This window comes from Equus caballus, chromosome 16 (genome assembly GCF_041296265.1).
Source record: "Equus caballus isolate H_3958 breed thoroughbred chromosome 16, TB-T2T, whole genome shotgun sequence".
NCBI classification, from domain to species: Eukaryota; Metazoa; Chordata; class Mammalia; order Perissodactyla; family Equidae; genus Equus; species Equus caballus.
The window spans coordinates 61,932,681-61,948,272 of record NC_091699.1 but is presented as its reverse complement, the minus strand read 5'-3'; the positions used below and the strand labels follow the sequence as shown (position 1 = coordinate 61,948,272).

Sequence of the window (15,592 nt, the reverse complement as noted above, 5' to 3'; positions counted from 1 at the left end):
CCCCACTTCCTTAATGGCTTCCAAGCCCCATTTTAGAAGCCTTGACATATGTTACTCCATTTTGTTATCACTGTCCACACATAGATGCCAAATAGCTGAGCTAGGGCACAGCTCTCTTTTACCTGCTGCCTGTGATCTGAACGGCTGTCACCACAAACACGGCTTCCTCTTGTGTGCTGCTGCTAAAAATAGCTAACATTTAACTGAGCTCCCATCATGTTCCAGGTCCTCTTTTAAGCATTTAAAACCCATTAACTAGGGGCTGGCTCCATGGCCGAGTGGTTAACTTCATGTGCTCCACTTCAGTGGCCCAGGGTTTCTCCGGTTTGGATCCTGGGCGTGGACATGGCACCGCTCATCAGACCCTGCTGAGGCAGCGTCCCACTTGCCACAACTAGAAGGACCCGCAACTGAAATATACAACTAGGTACTGGGGAGATTTGGGGAGAAAAAAGCAAGAAAAAAGAAGATTGGCAACAGTTGTTAGCTCAGGTGCCAATCTTTAAAAAAAAAAAAAAATAGAACCCATGAACTTATTTTAACAGAGAAGCTACTAGTGAGGTGGCCACTAATTTCACCCCATTACTAGAGGATGAAATGAGGCACAGAGAGGGTGACTATCTGGGGCAGGCATGTGATGGAGCTGGCATCTCATTGAGATGAAAAGTTAAAGTCTTTCTAAAGTTTCTCCGGTTTCTTGAAGTATTTCTTTTATAGGAGGGCATTTGCTCTCATTCCTCACATCCATCTATCCATTCATTTTTTTTCTCCCCAATAATTCAAAACTCTATGTTGAGAGACTACTTACTGTTCTAGGTGTTGGGATGTAACTGTGCCCTCAAGGAGTTTATGATCCAGGAAAGAGTGAAATTGAACTAGGAACAATAGATTGGAAGATGAATGTTATCGTTTTTTTGAGTAAGATTAGCCCTGAGCTGACTACTGCCAATCCTCCTCTTTTTGCCGAGGAAGACTGGCCCTGAGCTAACATCCATGTCCATCTTCCTCTACTTTATACGTGCGACGCCTACCACAGCATGGCTTTTGCCAAGAGGTGCTATGTCCGTACCCCGGATCCAAACCAGTGAACCCCTGGCCACTGAGAAGCAGAACGAGTGAACTTAACTGCTGCACTACTGGGCTGGCCCTGAATGTTATCTTAAGATGTGAATTTGTGGGAGGGGATTCTCCTTGTCTTTCTCTCTGTTTCAGCTCCAGCCAGGTAGCTAGACCCTCTGTGTGTTCCTGCCCCAGGGGTTGTTTGCTGGGTGGGGAGCAGAAGGTGGAGTCTTTGGGGCCAAGAGTTGAAGGAATAGCCGTTGCCCCAACTCTCACCATGGATCCTCGTTCTATGCAGCTGAGAATATAAGCCCCATCATGTCTGGGAAAGGCATTATCTGTTGGAATTTACACTGGGATGTCCCACCAGGATGGGTGAATTACTTCTCGCCCCTGGGTGAAGGGGAACTACTCAGTCTCCATGGGGTTCCAGGTGTCCTGCTGCAAGCCAGACCTGTTGAGACAGACTATACTTGGAATGGAACAGGCACAACGGAAAGAGGGGAAAAGGTGCTTGGTATGGCATAGCCCGCCCCGAGTCTGTCTCCTCACACTTGACAGTGCTGCCTCTCCTAGCCAGAATGCATGGTATGCACAACCAGCTCAAGTCCCTGTAGCTGCCAACCTCCCTCTCCTCAAGACCAAATGGGCACATTTTGGCTGGTACAATAATTTGGCTGCAGTTTTGTACCCTCCATTGGCCCGGAGGACATTCCAGCACACTTAAAAGCCCTTACTAAACTCACCCAACAAGTCTTAAACTATAGCTGGCAAAGCCTGTCCTTATTCAACATTGAAACATCTCTAATGAGGAAAGCAGTCTTCCAAAATAGATTGTCCTTGCACATTGTGGCTGCCTCACAAGAAGGTGCCTATGCCATCATCCAAATAGCACGTGGTGTGTTAGTACCTGATGAGTCTGCTAGTGTATCATCTTTACTAAACACGTGAGGACAGAAGCAAACGCCCTGAGTGATCCGACCCCCAGCCTAGAGGACTTCATAAATTGGTGGTTTGGATCATGGAGCTCTTGATGGAAAAAATTGTTACTTATTTTGGGAATCATGTCTCCACCTGTGTTTTCTCTTGAATATGCCTATATTGTTGCTCTGGTATCTGCCTCCTGCGCAGCCAGACATCGCTGAAATGAGCCACCTCCACGCTAATGAAATCCCTTGCTGACCGCTCAGGGCACCTTGCGAAGAGGAGGAGTGTAAGATTGCAAGAACCTTCACAAGGGGTTGGGGGTTGGAGGAGCTCATCAAGAAGATGCGACCACTTCAATGCTTGAACACTGTTGGCTGTTTTAATTGTTGCTAGCACAGGCAAACTTTTCCCTCACTTGTGGAGAATTTGGTGGGATTGTTGGCCTTTCTATGACTTCAGGCTTATCTGTACTTTATCTGGCTGAAATGTGCTTCTATTTCTGCCATGTTCAGCCAGAACGGGACAGAAGCTAGTGCTCCTGATTTTTAGACCCGTGTTGTGTCAGTTACATTAAGTGTGTTTGTCAGATTGGCCGTTAGGTCAGATTCCCCAGTTCTCTCACACCCTGGAGATAACAATAACATTTTTCTCCCTGAAATACTACAAAATGGGTAATCTCCTTGCCTCATGTGGAGAAACTGCTCAATGAACAGATTAAGCTAGATTAGAATAGCTGGGTCCCACCGACCCCAAGGGGTCTGTGGATTGAATTCAGGAGACCCACATCCTAGAATGGGAAAAGAGTGGATGTTTGTGTTTACTAACCTCTACCTGAAATATAGAATTTTCTTCAATTATAAATGGCAACAAAAGGTCAAATACTGACCTTTGTAGTATTACCAGAACCTGTGACTTTGTCACTTCTAGAAATCCTGCATATTTGCATGTTGCATTACAGTTGCTACCGATTTCTCAAAATGTCATTTATGCTCATCACTACTTTGCGTTTATGGTAATTAGACCTGCACTAGGGCTTGTTATCTGCTGTGTTAAAGAAGCACGTATATTAGTATAGCCCCCATTCGTTTAATAATTGGATAAATGAATCTAAATATAATTGGTTTTCTTTGTAATTCTATGTATTTTACCTTGTGAATTTGGGAAGAGGGCCATAGGCTTTACCTGATACGCTTCAGGGCACAAAAAAATCGCTAACCTTCAGACGTTGGAAAACTTTCTAGGTAAGAGCGCAATATCCAGTTCGACCACAAGAGGGAACTATTTCCCAACGAATGTTTTAAAAGAGCACGGCAGGGATTTTTCTAATTCCCTCAACTCTTGTTCTAAAATTGGTTCAAGTTTCCTTCTTTACTGTTAGCGATGTAATTGGGGCCCGGTGATGAGGCTGTAGCTGACACCTCGCCAAGAGCTGATGCATCCTTGTATTGTGAATCGAGGAAGATGCGATTCGAAAAAGTGAGTCTCCCACGTTCTAGTGAGAAGTGAAGTTTAGCGCCCCCAGTGGGTTTGCTGTCGGCGTCCCCTGCCCCCCGCCCTCCCCTCCCCTAGAGGAAACCTTGTAAAGCAGAGTATATTTGGTTTGTTATTTTGGTAGGAACAGACCCTCTCTCAGGGTAGAAACCTAGCTGAAGGTTTTCCATGAATTCAGTGGCTGTTAAAAGGTGTTGTGTTTGCGTGTGGGAGCGGGGAGGGGGCGGAGGCGGGAGATGGTGCAGGAGGGAGCGAGATCAGAACTTCATAGGCGGAGAAAGGCCGTGATCCTATAATAAAAACCCAAGGACCTAGCCAGACCTTCCACTTGGTTGTGCAGTGGTTGCCCCAGGGCTGATTTTAATGGGAACAATTTCACACGTTCCTTGTCCTTTGGCCACATCAGCACATAGGTCACTGTATATATTTAGGGCACAGAATAGAGGTCTTAAGTGTCTAATTGCAAAGGGCAACAGCCACTTTTACAAGTCAGCATCGAACCAAGGAATAGCTCTCCAAACATTTCCCTTACTCGCCCTGCAATAGGTTCAGGCTGAACGAAGCGGGCCAAAATGTCTACCTGGGCGGAGTCGCTTACTAACCACCCAGTAGCTAGTTCTGTGTTTGAACTTCCCGCAGTGACTCTAATATTAACATTTGTTACACTATCTGCTTTTCTGACCTTTAAGGATTGTTGGCTGTTATTTTTGCACTTTTAATTATGAGTAACACTTTCATTCATTCCTTCATGCCTGCATGCATTTATCCAGTTGTTTTTGAAAACCACCCTTTCAGGCTCCATCCTGGATGCTGCGGCCCCAGGACAGGACCTGACCCAAGCGCTATGGGTCGCTGGTGACTCACAGAACGCTTGGCACGTGTTGGGTAAATGTGACTACTCTGAATGGGGTCCTTTCATGTATGTCTACAGCATGACCATGGGGCAACTTGTTGATTCTCTCTGAGCCTCAGTTTCCTGACATACAAAATGGGAATAAGATTACCTACCTCCCAAGATTATTGTGAGAATTAAGAAAATGAAGGGTGTACACACCTAGCACCCTGCCTGGCTATTTTTATCGAGGCTCTAGTTTTGTTCTTTGAGCACGCGGTGAACACGGGGTAGGCAAATGTTAGTAGCCAAGAATGTAAGCATCCTGCTTCACGTGATGGCACTGGTACCTAGCTGACAACCTTCATTAAAGTGCCAGTAGAATTATTTTGTGAGATGACAGTGTGACAAAAGGGTCAAGAGCATGGGTTCTACAGCTGGATGGCCTGAGCTAAGTCCCAGGTCTGACACTTATCAGCTGCAAGACTTGAATCAAGTTACTTAGCCCCTTTGTGCTTCAGCGTCCCCATATTCAAAATGGGAGCAGTAATGGCACTTTCTGCATAAAGTTATTATGAGTTAATGCATGAAAAGCAGTTGGAAAGGTTCCTGGGACATAGTAAGCACTCAGAATTATGAGCTATTGTTATTGTTGTTATTTCCCTAGGCCACTTGTTAAATGTTCTCTGATGATGAATTTAAAGGGTTGTGTGAATCTACTAGACAGTCTAGATCAGTGGTCTTACGTCCCTGGATCCTGTTTCTCAACATGCTGTGATGAGAATGGGTTGGGGGTGGATGAATGGTGGTAGTGTGGGGTATGGGGAGGTCACTGACAGTGGATTGACCTTTGAGTTGGACCTGGGCAATTAGAGGTTCCGCATCCCTAACCCTATCCCTGGAACATACGTTCTAATCGCCACCCCCACAGTGGGAGCTGGTTTCAAGGACACAGCCTTGAGAGAGCAAGGTATTGTTGAAACCACCTGGACTGTGTATATGACTGAGCCTTGTTAAGGCCTCTTTATAAACTTTTAAGACTCTGGCAGGGGGGTACAGAGATCTACTCGTCTTGTGGCCGCCCAAGACAAGCCTTGTATGTAAGTTCCCTTGCTTGTTAAACCTGCCGCTTAGCAATCTGGAGTGGCCTATGCCTTTCTTCACTCTATTCCTGCCCTTCGTGTATGGGGGCCAGTTTGCAACCAACATGTGGTGCTAGGGGTGGTGGGATTGTGGTGGATGTGGTGCTGGGGGTGGTGGGTGATGATGGATGGGTGTTGGTGGAGTGGTGGTAGGTAGTTGCTGGTAGTCTAGGTAGAGAGTGATGATGGAGTAGTTGATGATGAGGATGGAGCAATGGGGGCAGCAGTGGTGGTGGGGGGGCACTAGCAAGAGGACTAGGTGGTGAGGTAGGAGGGCCAACCCTTCTCTCTGACTCCTTGGAAGCTGTCCGTGCTGTAATTAACAAAGTAGTGCAACTTCAGGAACGAGGTATGTCCCTGAATCCTGGGTTGTCGGGAGAAGAGCTGGCTCCTCAGGATGCCTGACTGTGCTCCCAGAGGGTGCAAGTGCTCCCTCAGCCAGGATCAGTCCTGGGTGAATTCTAAGTAGTAAAGTCGGTTTTGACATGTGGTCTAAGAACTTATTTCATTCATTTTTGGACATGCCTACACTTTATTTTATAGTCTTACCTCATACTCCATTTTTCTTCTCTGAGAAACCACAAGCACTTTAAAGATATGGTACAAATGTTTCTTATAACATCACTTTGATGTTGGGGTCAGATAAAGGAAGCTCGCTTTACGAGTTACAAAATTGAGGTGATTCTCCAGGTCACATGTTTCTTAAACTATTGAGAAGTGGCATCTGGTCTACAACCCTTCCTGTGGCTGGCGGGATTAATTTTTGTTGGAAAAAAGGGCCATTTTGTTATATTTCAACCTCCTCTCAGCTATGGAAAAAGAGATGACAAGAGGAGCTCTTTCTTTTCTTTTGCAGAGAGTCATGCTGGGCGGCTTCTCTCCTGTGTATTTGTCTGTGACCCTAATTCCTTTCTGAGGAGAGCGAGGTCCTGGTGAGTGGGGGCTGATGCTGCAGGAATGAGGGAGGAAACAGAAGTAGAACAGGAAGTTTTCATTTTAAACTTTGTGAGCAAGTGGTGTTTGTGCTGCCCTTGTCATCCAGGGAACCATTTTGGAGAGAGAAGAAAAAAAAAACACCTGCCATTTTTGACCACTTAGAAAACGTATTTGCTTCACGTTCAATAAACTGAGCCAAATCACATTTTACTGGTAAAAGCATCTGCAGTTTCTTCCAGAAAGCCTTTGAAGATGGGCTGCCGCCATTCCTGTCAGAGGCCGTGTGGTGTGGCGCGTGAGCCAGCACGAGGGCAGCTTGCCTTCAAGCCGATGTGTTTAAACTGAAAAAGAAATAAAAGGGTGCACTTCAGGACACACTTATCTCCAAAAGGCTGCTCCCTACAACTGCTAACAGTGCATGTTAAACAGGAACCGTGGGCTCTCAGCAGCCTCTCCAACTCCTATTTTCCGATGTTTTATGGAGGTGATTTAAACCTTAGCACTCTTCCTTCCTTCCCTCCGGTGAAAGATCTTGGTGTTGTCAACTCATTAACTTGTGTTCCTGTTATTTTCCCGGAGTTGCAGTCCTCTGCTTTCAATAAAGGGGCATAGCGCTGTCAGGGGATGTTGCAGTCACAGAGGTGGCCTCGTGGATGATCAACAGTGATGGCAAGTTTGCACATTTAGGAATGGCACATAAGGCAAAAATGAGAAGCAGTATCTGAAGTGCTGATGAAGAAGAACTTCCTAATATTCCCAGCCTGTGTTTCCACGTGAGATGTGAGCTGCGAAAGAGGAAGAGTTATGAACGATTTGGTGCTTGGTATCGAGATGCTCAGAGGCTTAGCCATGCTGCTTTGTGGTGTGGAGTCTTGGGGTGTTTATTCCGCAGACATCCTGGGGACCTGCTCAGTGCTGAGAAGACGTGAATCCTTTCATCGGGGAGTGAACAGTCTTATGGGAGAGAGGTAGAGAGACAGTTACGCTCAGAAGTGCAATAAGAGGAAGAAATACTGCAACAAAATGTTGTTCCAAATAGGATTCAAGGAAGCTAGAAGTGCACCCAGGTAAGGTAGAAATACATGAGGGCTAAGTTTTTCTCTGCTGGATTGAAGAAAGGCAGAGAGGGAGAGACTTTCAATGACCACCTGCCAAAGGTTGCCAGGAATACACAGGTGGTTAAAGTTGGGTTTGTAACTCGCTACACGAAAGGAGAATGCACACCACAGAGAATCATGAAATGCCTGGGTAAGATGGAGCTGGGAGGCGCTTAATAGAAGATCTGGGCTTGTGTTTGGTGTTTTGAGTATAAGGAAGTGGAAGTCATTGTTAGAAAGCCAGGAAATTGGGTGATTGCGCATCTTAATACTTTCAGTCTGGGAGGTGGAGGAATGGAGTGGGGTTAGAGATGTCATTGGAAAAGAAGCAACAGCAACTCATGGTAGCCTAGGGAGGGGACGTTCGGTCATTCTTGTGGTTGCACCGTGTCTTTTTTTAAACTCTCTGTTCAGATGTGATTATGAAGTGGTATTGTTTTTGTTTTGTTGGAATTCTCAACTGGTGTTGATACTCTATGAAATTGTTTATTTCATAAGGGGAACATTGCAGCCCAGCTGGTAGCAAATAGGCCACCTGCTTGCTGAAAGCTCTCAGGGCTGCTTTTACTTTTCTCAAAATGCTTGCTCTGGGCAATGAAGGATGAGTAGGAGTTTCCCAGATCAAAAGGGGAAGGTATCCCTGGCAGGGAGAGGGTAAAGGTAGAGTGGAGACAGGGTGGCATTGAGAGTCACAAGAGGCTGAGGACACTGTGAGCCACTCAGGATGCCAGAAGTGAGGGTGCATGTGGAGAACCAGGGAGAGAAAGGCCAAGGAGTCAGACAGGGCCAGATGTGGAGGGCTTGTGGGATTGTATCCTTTGGCCATCTTCATCTGAGCGCTCAACTCAAAGGAGCTGGTCAACAGATGTTTATTGAATGGGATGGACTTCTTTTCCTTGCACACTCTTCTCTCTTCCACACCAAATATTGCCATCAAAGTCAAAAAGGAAAGCTACCTGAGGGAAGGGTTTCCTTCTAGGAGTCCAGATATCCTTCTCTTACAGTATCTCTTCGAGTAATATGTCACAGAACTAGAAGGGTTCTTATGGCACATTTGGTCTGCCTCTCTTCTCTCACAAAGGAGGACCTGAAGCCAGACTTGCCAAAGTACTTGCTGGAGGCTCCAGAGCAAATGGGGAAAGGATGAGGTCTTGAACTCACATCTCCTGCTCCTTGTCTCTGTTCTTTTCACTACAGCAACCCTTCTACTAGTCATTCAGAACTTTCTGAAATTAATGCTTAAATAACCCTAATAAATCCTGGGGCTCCACATGGCCCAGTCACTGCAGTGAGACTCCCCCGCCCCAACTATACACAAAAGCTAAATTCAGCATCCAGAATTGAGAAGGAATTTCATTTGTTATGTGACTCTGTTGAAGAACTTTAAGGGGATATGATTCATGAGTTATAGTAACACTTTTTAAAGGCCCTTTCCTCTATTCTTCTCTCAGCTTCTGCAGATGGTCTCTTGTGCCAACACCCAACTGCTTCTTGAACAACAATCTGGAGCTGAATTTTCTCTTGCTCCTTCCTTTCTCTTGTCTAGTTCTTTATCAAATAGACTGGCCTGGCCTCTCTACCATTCCCTCTCTCCCTTCGTCCTGTTTCTCAGGACCCATTCTCTTCTTATATAAGTCAGGATTGTGTCTGGTTGTGTGTTGCAGAAACCCCATTACAGGGGCTAAAACAAGTAAGTTTCTTTTTCTCCCCAGACCAGGAGTCCATAAGAAGATGCTCCATGGCTGACCTAGCAGCTCCTTCTGCTTTTCTGCTCTGCCATTTATGGGGTATGCCTTCCTTCTTCATTCTCACAGATGGCTGCTGTACCTGTAGGCATCATGTTTACATTCCAGGCCAGAAGAGGGGGAATGGCCAAACGCAAAAGACATGTGCCTTCTGAACAGTTTCTTTATATCAGAAAAACAGTTACTTTCCTGGAAGCCCCATCCAGTACATTTCCATTTACATCTCATTGGCCAGAAAAGGTCACATGGCCATTGCTTTCTGCAAGGGAATCTGGGGAGGTAAGTCTAACTGGTCACCTTGCAACCCTGCAAAAAAAAATCAGGGTCCTGTGGGGCTGGCCTGCTGGCACAGCGGTTAAGTGCACACACTCCGCTGCGGCAGCCTGGAGTTCGCCGGTTCAGATCCCAGGTGCAGACATGGCACCGCTTGGCAAGCCATGCTGTGGTAGGAGTCCCACATGTAAAGTGGAGGAAGATGGGCACGGATGTTAGCTCAGGGCCAGCCTTCCACAGCAAAAAGAGGAGGATTGGCAGCAGATGTTATCTCAGGGCTAATCTTCCTCAAAAAAAAAAAAAATCAGGATCCTGCTAATAAAAAAGGGGAGATAAATATTGGATAAGAAGCTGGCAATGCCTGGTATACTCATCTTCTAGATTTTGCATCACAGGAATTTGAGGGGCTGATCTGGCAAAAACAGGGCTCTTCTCCATATAGGAGTGGGGAAGAAAAGCTGATTAAACAAAGATATTCATACATGAATAAATATTCACTTAAATGAGTATGATCCATTTTAGAACACATTGATTATGTTTTCATTTTGAGAATTTTTAACCTTTAAAAATAGGTTGGAAGTTTAAATAGACATTTAAGATGTATTGCCTATAGGGAACCAAATATTTTTTTCTTAATGCATTATACTCTACATCAGTACTTTGCTCTGAGATATCTCAATTCCAAGATGACGAGTTTCCCAATACATTCTACTTAGAAAGATTATGGTTGTTTTTCTCTTATTATGTGATAAAATAAAATAATTACAGAGAATAAAAACACCTAGCTCTTGGTACTATAATTTCAATTCTCATCTTTGTCAAGGTGCATGTAGGCATTTAACATTATTACAATGGGTGCATACAAGTTAGGAGTGATCTGTTCTTTTCCATTTAACATTATTTTATAGACAAGATTTTACAGACTGACAGTTCACACAGTTATTTTTAGTGACAATATAATATTCTGATGTGCTATAGTTGACTTAGCCATTCCTCTTTGATCAGAGGTATTTTAAAAGTACTTGACAACTGATGTGTCATTAACATCGATCAATCAGAATAGATGAGGCTATTCTGTTGAAGCGGAACGTGTCCTGGAGGCCCCTGCTGGACTGGGCATTAACTCTTTTGTTGCTGGTCGTACAGTGGCCCAGGGGTCAATTTGTCGGTGTTGTGGTTGAGCAGTGAATATTTACTAACTGATATGGAAGAACTGTGACAATTTAATAACCAATTTCATCAATTAGCTTTTGCTGTGTAACAAACCATTCCAAAACTTAGTGACTTAAAAAACAATACATTTAGCTCATGGTTTTGTGGGTTGGCAATTTGTGCTGGGGTCAGATGAGTGATGCTTCTGATCTTGGTTAGGGTCAATCATGTGTCTGTGGACTGTGCTGGACAGGTAGACAGTCTGCTTCTGGGTGTTGCAGGGTCACCTGGTGTGATGCAGATGACTTGGCTGTGCGTAGTTCATCCTCCAGAAGGCTAGCCTGGGCTTTCCACATGGCTGGATGGAGTTCCAAGAAAGCAAGCAAAAACATGGAAGAATTCCTGAGGCCTGGGCTTGGTATGAGCGCAATGTCTCTTCTGCCACACTGAATTGGCCAAAGCAAGTCTCAAGGTCAAACTCAAGGACAAGGAAATAGATTCCATCTCTGGATGGAAGGCACTGCAAAATCACATCGAAAAGAGTGTTGATACAGGGACAAGAATAATTTGGACCATATTTGCAAAAAACTACCATGCTGTTTATACCAGAATGGCTGGCTGAATATCAGCTCTGTTAGTAATGAGCATTTATAGTTTGCATTTTTTTTGGGCATTACATATACCGCTGCTATGAACATCACATTCTTCTTGATGATTTTACCAGTCTTGGCATTAGAAAAATACATACTAATGGAGCAGGGTTGGAAGATCTTCACTCATTCGAGAATCATTTGTTCAGCATCCCTCCACATTAGGTGAGGGATAAACAGAAGCAGCAGACACATTTGTTTGGAGTCCAGCAGGAAAGATGCATAATAATGAACAGCACAGTGTGGGATGTAATTTCTCTTTTGGTAGTGGTGTGTGTGGAGGGGTCTGGAGACAGGTACATATGGCTTAAAGGGATGTTGGTGGGGAACTTGTGTGTGTCTTGTGTAAGGCAAGCCAGCCCAGGGGTAATGGCTGGGTTTGGATTTGAAAAATAAATTAGCTAGGTAACGAATGTGGTGAAGAGTGAATTCTGGTGAGCACAAGGCATTTCATCCCAGGTAATGAGGGTGCTTGGTGGCCTAGTGGTTAAGATTCAGTGCTCTCACCACCGCAGCCCGAGTTTGTTTCCTGGTCTGGGAACCAGACCACCTGTCTGTCTGTTGTCGTCCTGTGGCGGCTGCGTGTTGCTGTGATGCTGAAAGCTATGCCACTGGTATTTCAAATACCAGCAGGGTCACCCATGGTGGACAGGCTTCAACAGAACTTCCAGACTAAGATGGACTAGGAAGAAGGAACTGGCCACCCACTTCTGAAAAAATTGACCGTGAAAACCCTGTGACTAGCAGTGGAGCACTGTCTGATCCAGTGCCGGAGGATGGCGCAGAAATACCAGGCAGGGTTCCACTCAGCTGGACCAGGAGTCAGAATTGACTCGAAGGCACCAACAACAAAATGAGGATGCTTTGGGCAGGGAGCAAGCCAGAGGGAGATGGGGGTGAAAAGCAGGGCAGGGTCCTAAGTGCCCTCAGCCTGCCTTTGACCTTTATCTTGGTGGCAATTCAGGGCCACTGATGACAGCACATGAGATTGCTGTGATTCTAGTGAGAAATCACAATAGAAGAGATAAATTTGGCCTTACCTCGCATCTTCCAACAAAATAAGGTCCAGGTGGGGCTGGCCCCTAGGCCAAGTGGTTAAGTTCGAGTGCTCCACTTTGGCGGCCCAGGGTTTCGCCAGTTCGAATCTTGGGCGCAGATATGGCACTGCTCATCAAGCCATGCTGAGGCGACGTCCCACGTGCCATAACTAGAAGGACCCACAACTAAAATATACAACTATGTACTGGTGGGCTTTGGGGAGAAGAAGGAAAAAAAATAAATAAATAAAATTTAAAAAAAAAAGAAAGGACACCAACAAATCCATTAAAAAAAAATAAGGGCCAGGTGGATCAAAGATTTAAGTAATAAAAAAAAATTAAGTCGTAAAGTATTAGTAGAAAATGTGAGAATTGTTTTAATCTCAAAATGGGTAAGATTTTCTTTCCTAAGAATGATACAAACCTAGAAGTCATAGTAAAAGAGATTGATGTATTCAACTACATAAAACAGAAACAGAAATAAAAAACGCCTGCATTGCAAAAAACACCATATGCAAAATAAGAAAACTAAAAACAAATTAGGTAAAAATATTTGCAATGTGGCAGCCCTGCTATCTGGTTATTTAGTTTTCCCAACATTATTTTGTTGAAAAAATTTGATTTGAAATATCATCTTTATCATATGTTAAATGTTTATCTATTTATACACATTCACATTTATTCATGAATCTTTTTTTGGGCTTTGAATTCTGTTCCTTTGATCTCTCTGTCCTTTTATGCACCAGTACCTTATTATTTTAATTACTATAGTATTGTAATATATCTTAATATCTGGCAGTCCACTCACATTGTTTTTTAAAGATGACTTTTCTTGAAAAATTTAGCTTTTTTTTTTTTCCATATGAGGGATATCCCATTTAAGAATATGGTGCATCTTCCCCATTGATGCAAGTCCTTTATTTGTGTGGATTCTTCAGGGATAATTTAAATTTTCTTCACACAGATTCTACACATCTTAGGTTATTTCTAGATATTTTATCCTTTTTGGTTATTACAAATGAGATATTTTCTTCCATGATGTCTTCTAACTGACTATTAAATTCTCTATATTAATTTTGTATACACCCAACCTACAAAAAATTTTATTGTTTGCAGTAGATTTTCATGTAATTCTCTTGGACTTTTATTAGTTGATAAACATACGAACTACAAATCTGGATAACTTTGCCTTCACTTTTAAATTTTTTTGTACTTTATATTTCTGTTCATTGTTGATTGCACTGGTTAGTATTTCCGGAACCATGTTAAATAGTAAGGGTGATATTCTTGTTTTGTTCCCAACTTTAATGGGAGTGCTTCTTGTGTTTTCCCATTAAACATGAGGCTGGCTTAGAAAATTGAGAGATATATCCATCACATTAGGGAAGCATCCATCAGTAGCAGCCTCTGCTGGAGCCAATTCCTTCAGCCAGGCTAGTACCTGTGTGTGCCTTTTCCCTATGTAGAATGTACTCATCGTCTCCTAAAAGGAACAGAGTCCCTTTTGAGTCCTGCATCTGGGTCAAAGGCTGGGATCTCTGGGTGATGCACAATTCTGACCAACAGATCAAGATAGGCTTCCCTTGATCTGACTGTCTTTAAACTAAAAGGAAAATGACCTAATCACAACATGGCTGATATACTGTGACTCAGTGGATGCAACAGGAACTCCATGTTGAAAAGGGAAAATGGCAAATGCTGCAGACATTGGTCCATGGCAGAGAGGACATTGAGCTGTAATGGAAGACATTCCCTTGTTTGGCTGTAGAACATATTTTATGGTTAGTCCTTTCAGACTACCTATTTCTGCTCTCTGGGAAAAGTGCTATTGTTCATCGTCTGCTAAAGTCCCCAACTCTGCCTGTGGGAAACTTTCTCTTTGTCTTTTATTCTTCAAATCCATAAAAGTACTGCACTCCCGGTCAACTTAGATTGCCGGCCACAGACAGAAAGCACCTCCTCTCCTAGCAGAATTCTGTCCCCTTCCATCTCTGTTTGTGACTGGTTGGCTCTAGACTGAGTTAATCTCTCTTGTAACGTTGAGTGGAAGAAAAAAAAAGGCAGCCAATGCCCACCAAAATTTGGAATCTTCCTAAATGCTTCACCTCCATTGGCAGGTTGTTTGTCTTCCAAGGTACCACGAGTGATGGTTTAACTAAGAGCGTTGTATGGAATAATAAGAGTCACCAGATGACCAGCCTGTGAGGTCATATTTTAAGTAAGATGTTAGTGATTGCCAGACATATCTTACTCAACAATGTTAAAATGTAAAAAAATGGCTGGCAATCATAATATGCTCTCTATTGTAAGATGCAAATCAACTTCATAAACGTTAAAATGGGCAAGAAATGTGCATCCTAGATGCAATAAAATATCATGTCTGCATCCTTGCCTTCTGCTGTCCAGCTCCTTCCACTTGGACAATGCCGCATTCTAAACTTCACTACTTGAGACTCCGCACCTGCGGGTTACCAAATTCTGTCTAAATTAGGATTATTGGAGTTGTTCCATTGTCTTCAACGTTCCTTTTCCATTTGTGGTCCAAGGTGGCTGCGCCAGCACCAGGAGCCAGGACTACTTCTCTACCAGCAGGAAGGAGGGAAGGGAATAAAATGGACATTCTCTCTCCATATAAGTATATTGTCCAGGAAGTTGCTCATACCATTTCTGCTTATATCCCATTGTCTGGAAATTAATTGCATAGTCATACCCAGCTTGGAGATGTGGTTTTTATTCTAGGTAGCCAAGTACCCAGCTAATGTTCAGGTGAACAATTAATGTTGAAGGAAAGGATGAATATTGGGGGCAACTAACAGTTTCTAAAGGTTTATAAGTTGGTCAGTAAAGTAGCTCCAATTTTTATTAAGAATGAAATCATCCTAAGAATATATGCAATTTCATTAAATGCCTTTGAGGCATCTCTGGAGATGATTAACCTGTAGGCCCTGACTCAGTCTGGGCCTCTTGTCCTGTCGTGGAGGACACACACTGTCACTCTGAACTTCCCAGCAGCTATTGGAGAGCTGAATTAAGCTTTCGTTTTTGTGATTCCTTGATTCCCATCTGGTCCCATCACCAGCTTATAAACAGCACCAGAGAGAACGGGGGCCATGTCTGTGTTGCTCACCACTGTGAGTCTAGCATCTAATATAGAACTTGGCATTTAGAGAGTGCTCCGTAAATTTCTAAAGAAAAAGTGAATGAATGAGCAGTTCCGGTTTTGTGTAAGGGTTCTAAAAGAAAGTAGTGAA

The 15,592-nt window shown here is 43.8% G+C and overlaps 1 long non-coding RNA gene across 1 annotated transcript in view; it reads left to right on the top strand.

Annotated features, from left to right (window-relative positions):
• Window positions 1-3,285: 3,285 nt before the first annotated feature.
• LOC138918062 (uncharacterized) overlaps window positions 3,286-15,592 on the top strand; it is a 99,994-nt gene continuing 87,687 nt past the window's right edge. Inside the window, exons 1-2 of the long non-coding RNA XR_011426976.1 lie at window positions 3,286-3,462; window positions 6,308-7,454. This is a non-coding gene — a long non-coding RNA (uncharacterized lncRNA). The remainder of the gene's footprint in view (window positions 3,463-6,307; window positions 7,455-15,592) is intronic.